The 8,139-nt window shown below is 35.8% G+C and overlaps 1 protein-coding gene across 1 annotated transcript in view; it reads left to right on the top strand.

Moving 5' to 3' along the window:
* Window positions 1-8,139, top strand: part of NLGN1 (neuroligin 1) — a 1,064,733-nt gene that overhangs the window by 395,850 nt on the left and 660,744 nt on the right. The gene's annotated exons all lie outside the window — the stretch shown is intronic.

Here is an 8,139-nt window from a genome sequence, read left to right as displayed (position 1 = left end):
TGAATCATAGTGACCCTCATTGGGTTTTTAAGGCTATAAATCTTTACGGAAGCAGACTGCCCATCTTTCTTCCCTGAAATTGCTGGTAGGTTCAAACCAGTGACCTTTTGGTTAATAGTCAAATGCCCTATCCACTACAGTACCCAAGCTCCTTGTCTACTTGCTGTACTATCCTTTCTTTTACTTTTTCCTTTCGTTTGCTTTTGTTCCAGTACTATTTACATAGTAATAAAAACTCTCCTAGTATTCTGAAATTGTGTCAAAATAGGATAAGTACAGTTTACCATCATGTCAGTTAATAGTAAAAAAAAAAGAACACCTCACTGCCACTGAGTTAATTCCTACTCATAGTGACCCTCACCAGGTTTACATGCCTGTAGATCTTTACGAAAGCAGACTACTTCATCTTTCTTCTTCCACAGAGCAACTGGTGGGTTTCTATATATATATATAACTCAAATGACAAACAGAATTGGTTAGTGGAAATTCTTAGTTGTATTAAGATCAGTTGTATGTCTTATAGGGTTACTATAAAGCAGAATCAACTTAATGACAGTGGGTTTGTGTGTGTATGTGTACATTTGTATTAAACCAATTAACAAATATCTTCCCATTATTTTAAATTTTGTGTGTATGTATATAGGTTAAAAATTGGGTCTGTTAGTGTAGTAATGTATTTTACATTATTGATGCATTTATTTTCTTAATTGTTCTGATTCTAAATCTATCTACTACTAATACCTCTAGGCCAGCACTGTTTGGGAGAAATATAATACAATCCACATGTATAATTTTAAATTTCATAGTAGCCTCATTAAAAAGAGTAAAAAGAAACAAAAAATAATTTTAATAATGTATTTTATTCAACCCAAAGTATCTAAAATATTATCATTTCAACATGTAATAAATACAAAATTATTAATGGGATATTTTTCATATTTTATACTTTGAAATACGAGGTATATATTCCACTTAGTGAACTACTAAATTTAGATGCTAAATTTGTAACAGCTAAAGTGAAATATAAGGAGTTCTGTTGGTGCAGCTGCTAACCAAAAGGTCAGTAGTTCATACACACCAGCCACCATGGGAAAAAGACAAAGCAATCTGTTTCTGTAAAGATTTACAGCCTTAATAACCCTCTGGAGCAGGTCTACTCTGTCATACAGGGTGGCCATAAGTTGGAAGTAACTCAATGGCAAGGGGTTAAAGTGAAATATAAGTCTACCAAAACAACACAGTGTCTGTGTTGTGATTAACAGAAAAAGGAAAAGGGAAAAGAAAGAAAAAAAAATGGCACTGCTTCATTTCTTAAATTTAAATTAACTAAATAAATAAAAATTCAGTTGCTTGGTAAAACTAGTACATTTCATGTGCTCAACAGTCACAGATGGCTAGAGGGTGCAATATTGAATACCCCAGTACCAGGATGTTGTTACTAACCATTTTAAAATTATTTATACTTGTTAGGGGAACATTGGGAGCTCTGGTAGCATAGTGCCTAAGGCACTTGACTGCTAACCAAAAGGCTGGCAGTTCAAACCCAACAGCCACTCCTCGGAAGGAAGGTTGGGCAATCTACTTCCCTAGTGATACTGCCTCGGAAACCCAGAGAGAAGTCACTATGAGTCGGGTTGACTGGATGGTACATAACAACAACAACAATACAGGGGAACATTGTGAAACAACCAAACCAAAAACCAAACTCACTGCCATTGAGTGGATTTCAACTCATAGTGACCAAAGTGGGTTTCCAAGGCTGTAAATCTTTACGGAAGCAGATGGCCTCATATTTCTTCCATGGAGTGCCTCATGATCTCAAACCACTGACCTTTTGGTTAGCAGCCACTCACCTTAATCACTACACCATCACAGCTCCTTATTGAGAAACAAGCTCACTACAATTCATGCATGGGTTAGTAAATTACAACCTATACCATGATACTATAGAGCTCTGAAGGGACCATTCTCTGGAGAAGGAGATCGTACTTGGTAAAGTAGAGGGTCAATGGAAAAGGGGAAGGTCTTCAAGGAGATAGAGTGGCACTGCTTGAAAGGATGGGCTCAGGTTTAGCAGGAGTCAAGAGGCTGGCACAAGACCAGGCAGTGTTTTGTTCTGTTTTGCATAAGGTGGCTGTGAGTCAGATATGACTCAAAGGCACCTAACAACAAGAGGTCTGGTGGCTATGTTTAAGGCATTGGGTTACTAACCACAAGGACCAGAATTCAAATCTACCTGTTGCACCCAGGGACAAAGATGGGGAAATCTGCTTCCTTAAAGGTTAACAGCCTTGGAAACTCTAGGGGGCAGTTCTACCCTGTTCAGTAGGGTCGTTATGAGTCAGAATCGAGCAGATGGCGGAAGGTTTGTTTTTGATCGTTTCGTTTATGCCATATGCATTGTAACACTTACAAAGAAGGTAGAAACTTTAACGATGAAACTATATTTTAAAATAATATTATTTTGTTCATTAAAAACACCCCTTTTAAAAGGTATGTGTATAAAAAACTTCATAATTTTTAAAATACCAGTTTTACATTTGTTATCTAGAGATTTGGAAGACTTTCTAAGATCAGTGTAATGTTTAGTTCCAATGGATCTCACAGCTGAAAATGATGATTCACAAGCACACAAAAGGACAATAACACATTTAAGAAGCAGTTCATTATTAATCACAGCATATTTAAATCCACATAATAGTCTTCCTGACAATTCTCAGGGCTGAATTCTTGTCAGATAGGATTACATTGTCATGGTTTCTACCTTTTAGTGTGGTTGGCTACAAGCTCATTCATGGAAGTAAAAAAAAAAAAAAAAAAAAAAAACACATCAGCTTTGCTATTTTTATGTGGCTTTTTGGTACTTGCAGCATCTTCAAGCTGTGGTTTATTTGCAGGAAATCTTTGAAGGCATTTCCCTCTTAGATGAATGAACCTAACAGGGCTCATGTAATCGCAATAATCCTAAAATAATAATAATCCTTTCATTAATGAAAAAAGAATGATGTTTAGGCCTATTAACTTAATCTCAAGGATTTCCCAACCCCAGTAGTTGGACACTCACCTCTATCTAACCTGCATCTTACATTGATGAGAAGTGGAACTAAGAGGACTAGAGCTAAGAAACAATAAAATTGCAACCACTATACCATTCATTCTTATCTTTAATAGCAGTTGCTAAAATGCTTCAGGTTTCCTGTGTGAAAAATTAGTAATCTGCTACAGAATATGCCAGTTCTCTAAAGAGCCTAATCCTATCTGACGTTCTTTGTTTTCCTTTCTTTCCTTTTGTTTTCTTTTCTCTTAATAGAGTCTGTTGCGATGGAGCAGGTATAGGGCATTTTGAGTCAAAGCTCAGCAGTCAAATGCTAAATACAAAATTTTCTTCCCTATTGTTTCTCATAATTTGGTGGGAAGAGAAAGGCGATGAATCAGATAAATAATCAAAATACAGAATATGTTAGACGATGATAGAGAAGTTCTTGTGGTGCTGTGGTTAAATCGTTTGGCTGCTAACCAAAACGTGGGCAGTTTGAACATACTAGTCACCCCACAAAAGAAAGATGAGGCTGCTTCAATAAAGATTTATAACCTTGGAAACCCTATGGGAACAGTTCTATTCTGTCTTACAGGTTCTCTATGAGTAGGAATTGAGAGTGTCAGTGAGGTTTTTTGTTTTGTTTTGTTTTTTTGGTCTTAGATGTTGATAGGTGCTGAAGAGGAGGTCTGGTGACATAATGGTTAAATTATTCAGCTGCTAGCCAACAGGTCATTGGTTGGAACTCACTACTCACTCCTAGAGAAAGATGAAGCAGTCTGCTTCTGTTTCAGTAAAGATTTATAGCCTTGGAAACCCAATGGAGCCATTCTACACTATCCTATAGGGTTGCCATGAGTCGGAATTGTCTCCATGGAAGTGAATTTTGTCTTTGGGATTGCTGAGGGGAAATTGAATCATGGAAGATAGATGGGATATTTGGAAAATAGGTTGCAATTTTTGATAAGGTGGCCAGAGAAGGCTTTTCAGTAAAATGCTGATTGATGTGAGAGATTGGACCACATAAATAAGTAGGGGGTAGAAAAGCAAAAATATATGAACTGAGGTAGCAGATGGGCTGGTTTGAGAACCAGCAAAGTATACTGCGGTAGATGAGGTCAGATAGGTAATGAAGAGTCAGGGCAAATGATGCGGAGCCACTGTTGGAAGGAATTTTACTATATTTTCATAGTAATAGGGAAAAGCATGGAAGCATTTTGAGCAATAATGTCATGCCTTGAATTATTGTCAGTTCTTTGGCTTCTATATTAAGAATATATTGGAGAGAAGTAAGAGTGTAATAGGGAGACTACAACAATAATTAGGAGCTCTGGTGAGCATTTCTACTTGGAAATTAGATACACACACCTAGAGTTTAGGTAAGGGTCCAGGCTAGAGAAAAATATTTGAGAAATTATTCATATTAGGGTCTACTATGTTGTTGTTGTTATTACGTGCCATCAAATCGGACAGACTCATAGCGACCCCTCCTTGGGTTTCCCAGGCAGTATCACTTCCAAAGTAGATTGCCCCATCTTCCTTCCGAGGAGTGGCTTGTGGGTTTGAACTGCCAGCTTTCTGGTTAGCAGTCAAGTGCTTTAGGCTCTACACTACCAGAGCTCCCAGGTTCTACTATAGGTTTCCATAATCTAAACATGGATGACTTTGAAGTTTGAATTCTTTGGTAGGATTTACTTGATTTCTTTTCTCAAATCCATTTCAATCAATTTTTTTTTATTCTATTCACTTCTAACAGCTAACATTCAGCCCTTTTTTTAACTATTGGCTTTGAACACAGTCTCTATTGTTTTTCACAATCATCTGTGATGTTTTCTTCTTACCAACATTAAATAAGTAGTTGATCCCAAGATGCCTCCCTGAATGGTAGTAATTTTTTTTTTAGATGAGTTTTAGCAAGCTATAGAATTACAATAGGTTGAGGATTTGTTTTTTTTTCTTTAAAAAGTCTTTATGTTCAGTATATTTCTTATATAATCCCATGTACTTAAATTATGTTTACTTGGGTTTATATGAGCATATTGAAGGATACCTATTTAATAAACTAAGCTATGCACACAGCCCAACCTGTATTCATCAAGATTTATAATTCTCCAATTTCAGAGATCAGTTAATAGGATTCCAATTCAGCTTGCAGGCTGTCATAACTTATGACATTCAAGTGCATGTTTCAGTATAGTTTTAGCCAAGGGAAGTCATGTAGCCAGTGAAGCAGAGAGAAGAAAGAAGATTACCATACTTGAATCTGTACCATCAAAATGACAAAATGGGCCTATAATAAACAATAGGTTAGTGGCTTGATATGCCTACAGCATCAATTGCAGTGCATAACAGGCAAGTTATTTATGAAATGGACCTCTTGAAAATATATAGCTCTTATAATATGAATCTCATTCCTATGTCCTTCCTAACAAAATAGATTGGTTTTTCCATCTATTTAGAACACATAGTTGCATTATTATTTTTTAAAATATGATGACACCATATAGCTAGGAAATATTGAGGAAATCTAATTCACATAAAAAATGGAATGTGTAGCTATTTTTTTTTTAAAAAAAATCTCTATTGTGGCATTTGACTTTTCACAATTTAGTAAACAACATATTCAAGAACTCATATATTTATATTTTATGTATATTATATATAAAAAGAATGCTAATGATGAATTAACTACCATATACATGTGGTGGCTATAAATGTATAAATGTTGGCAAACACTATAGGGCCTGTGTAAATAACTAATACATGTTTACCTTTCAATCCTACCCAAATCTTTATTTATTTAGCTCCACATGAGGAGTGAAGTTCAGAAGTATCCTGGAGACTTAATGTAGAGTAACATCAGTAAAGAATATGCTTGATCAGAAGCTTTCTCTAATAAGTGTAGGCAGATTTTTAAGATGTGATCAAAAGCTGTAGTTCTCAACTTGGTCAGGTCCAATATCCCCTTTTAAAAGCAATAATTTGCAATGCCCCTTAACTATACTAGAAAAGAAATCGTATTCAGTACTATATTACCTACCTATGCATATCCGTCACTCTTCTGCCACTTTGCTGTACTGAGGTAGCTTGCATGTGGCTGTGAGGCTGGAGACTATGCCACCAGTATCTCCAATACCAGCAGAGTCACCCAGGGTGGGCAGATTTCAGCGGAACTTCCAGACAAAGAACAGACTGGAGGAAAGGGCCATATACACTTCTGAAAAAAAAAAAAAAAAAAAAAAGCCATTGAAAACCTTATGAATAGTGCTGAAATACTGTCTGATATATTACTGGAAAATGTTATGAAGAGCCATGAAATAGTGTCTGATATGGTGCTGGGGGATGAGCCCCACCAGTTGGAAAGCACTCAAAATACAACTGGGGAAGAGCTGCCTCTCCAAGTAGAGTTGGCCTTAATGACATGGATGGAGTAAAACTTTCAGAACCTTCATTTGCTGATCAGACATGACTCGTAATGGGAAGAAGCAGCTTTAAAATATCTATTAATAATCAGAATGTGGAATGTATGAAGTATTAATCTAGGAAAATTGGACATTATCAAAATATAACAGATACATATTGATATCCTAGGCATTAGTGAACTAAAATGGGCTAGTATTGGCCATTTTGAATCAGACAATCATATGATCTACTATTCTGGGAATGACAAATTGAAGAGAAATGGCATTGCATCCATTGTCAAAAAGAATATCTCAAGATCTATCCTAAAGTACAATGCTGTGAATGATAGGATAATACCCATATGCCTACAATGAAGACCAGTTAATACTATTATTATTCAAATTTTGGCACCGACCACAAAGGCCAAACATGAGGAAATTGAAGATTTTTACCAACATCAGGAGTAACAATATTAACCAAACTTGCAATCAAAATGTATTGATAATTATTAGTGATGAGAATGAGAAGGTTTGAAACAAAGAAGAATCATCAATAGTTGGAAAATGTGGCCATGGTGATAGAAATGATGCTGGAGATCACATGATAGAATTTCGAAATACCAACAAATCATTCACCGCCAATATATTTTGTCAACAACATAAATGGCAGCTATACACATGGACTTCATCAAATGGAATATGCAGAAACCAGATCTACTACATCTGTGGAAAGAGACGATTTAGAAGGTCAATATCATAAGTCCAAACAAGGCCAGTGGGTGACTATGGAACAGACCTTAAATTGCCACATGCAAGTTCCAGTTGAAGCTGAAGAAAATTAAAATTAATCCATGAGAGCCAAAATAAGACTTTGATTATATTCCACCTGAATTGAGAGATCATCTGAATAATTTGTTGGATACAGTGAACACTAATGACTGAAGATCAGACAGGTGGTGGGATGACATCAAGAACATCATACATGACAAAAGCAAAATCTCATTAAAAAGAGAGGAAAGGAAGAAAAGACCAAATGGATGTCAGAAGAGACTGAAACTTGCTCTTGAATGTAAAGTTGCTAAAGCAAATGCAAGAAATGTTCAAATAAAAGAACTGAACAGAAGATTTCAAAGGGCAGTATGAGAAGACAAAGTGAAGTATTAGAATCAACTGTACAAAGACCTGGAGTTAGAAAACCAAAAAGGATAAATACGCTTGGTAACTCTCAAGCTGAAATAACTAAAAGAAATAATTCAAACCCTGAGTTGCAATACTGAATGATTCTATGGAAAGGAAGATGAAAGGAATACACAGAGTCACTGTACAAAAAAGAAGTAGTCAATGTCCAACTATTTCACGAAGTAGAATAAGATCAAGGACTAGTAGTGTTGAAGGAGGAAGTCCAAGATTACTGAAGCAATTGGCAAAAAAACAATGCTACAGGAATTGATAGAATACCCATTGAGACGTTTTAACAAATGGATGTCACATTGGAGGCGCGTATGCATTTATGTCAAGAAATTTGGAAGACAGTTAGTTGGCCAACTAACTGAAAGAGATCCATATTTGTACCCATTCCAAAGAAAGGTGATCCAACACAAAGTGGAAATTATCAAACAATATCATTATTATCACACCAAGTAAAATTTTGCTGAAGATAATTTACAAAATGGTTGTAGCAATATATTGACAGGGAACTTC

The sequence above is a fragment of the Orycteropus afer genome, unplaced genomic scaffold, assembly GCF_000298275.1.
Source record: "Orycteropus afer afer isolate SDZICR_OR568_19922 unplaced genomic scaffold, OryAfe1.0 scaffold00202, whole genome shotgun sequence".
Lineage (NCBI taxonomy): Eukaryota > Metazoa > Chordata > Mammalia > Tubulidentata > Orycteropodidae > Orycteropus > Orycteropus afer.
Note: the sequence above shows the minus strand (reverse complement) of the source record. Positions and strands in the feature narration are given on the sequence as shown.